Source organism: Leptonychotes weddellii, unplaced genomic scaffold (assembly GCF_054177405.1).
Source record: "Leptonychotes weddellii isolate Sample4059 unplaced genomic scaffold, ASM5417740v2 HiC_scaffold_604, whole genome shotgun sequence".
Taxonomy (NCBI): Eukaryota; Metazoa; Chordata; class Mammalia; order Carnivora; family Phocidae; genus Leptonychotes; species Leptonychotes weddellii.
Window position 1 is genome coordinate 1 of NW_028028889.1, and position 1332 is coordinate 1332.

Genomic DNA, 1332 nt, shown 5'->3' on the forward strand with positions numbered 1-1332 from the left:
CAGACACCACCAAAGATCTATAGATGGCATATTGCAAATTTTGTTAGGTTTTTATTTCTATCCTTTTGACATAGACATAATTTAAAGAATCAAACCTTTCACAAGATTTGTAACAAGAATTCATCTCTTCTTTCCTGCTCCCTCTGCTAAGGGGAGGAAAAGGACCAAGGCTAGCAGAGGATGGTTTCGATCCATCGACCTCTGGGTTATGGGCCCAGCACGCTTCCGCTGCGCCACTCTGCTATGGGTGGTTGTACCCTCATAGTTAATATTCAGCTCTTCCCTAGTTTGTCTCCCCCCACCTCAATCTGTAGAGATAAAAAACGGGTTCTCATTTTTCCCTTCAGAGTAGTAATTTGTCTTTTGTAAGGCGGTAGCCCTGAGTCTGAATTAACTCCTAAGAAAGGGGTTAAAAAGAAATGGAAAAAGCTTACTGTGGATTTGCTTCTCCGGTGCTCGGAGGCATGCTCAGATGGGATATCTGTCACTGTGTGCTATGTGAAGGTTACATTATAGCACAATGTCTGCTGATAACCCAAATGCCGCGTCTTAAACTTATTCTAAGTTATGCAAAATGATGGATGCTGTTGACGTAAATGTGCTTTCCCTTTCTCCCATGCTGTAATGTGATGGTTCATAATCTGTTGATGGCGGACGGAAGTCTGGAGCCCCAGATGAGAGTAAGATGTACATTCCTGCACATAATCTTGACATAGAGTTTTAGGGGGTTCAAGGAACTTCTAGCCCAGAAGACTAACTTTCTCTCATTCCCTGTAGTCTCAGTTTGACAAACAAAACTGTGTTCAGTTTTCTGCATCTGGAAAGGAACTGACCTCTTCTGTGATTTGAAGTGATAAGGAATCCCAGAGATCCAAGGGTGGACTTGCTGTGGGACCTCTCTGGCACGGAAAAGCTGACCCATGTGTGGCGCGGGTGAGCTAAGGTCACCTCCTAGAAGCAGACTAGTTGCCTGAGAAGATCTGCTAAGGTTCCGAAGGTTAGAAAGACCTGTGGATGAAGAGATGGGTCTGCGAGCACAGAAGTGAGCATGGAGAGAAGGCTGAGAGCGTTGGGAATATTAATGGACGAGTTGGTGAAAAGTGAAATTCAGAACATTTGCAATAAAGGAGTAAAAGTGTTTCTATGAGCCCCCAAAAAAGCCAAAGGTACAATACTGAGACGTTGCATCTTCCTCTGTATGCTGCCTATTATTTACTTTTTAAAGGTATTTTAATGAGGGCAGCCAAGGTGGGAGAAAGCCGGGAAGGCACCTTTCTCTTCCTCCTCCATCTCACTTCCCAGACCAGGACCTTCCACAGACGCTAAAACTAC

The 1332-nt window shown here is 44.4% G+C and overlaps 1 non-coding gene across 1 annotated transcript; it reads right to left on the bottom strand.

Annotated features, from left to right (window-relative positions):
• Window positions 1-171: 171 nt before the first annotated feature.
• Window positions 172-243, bottom strand: TRNAM-CAU (transfer RNA methionine (anticodon CAU)). Its single transcript has one exon. It is a non-coding gene; the product is annotated as a tRNA-Met (tRNA).
• Window positions 244-1332: the final 1089 nt, after the last annotated feature.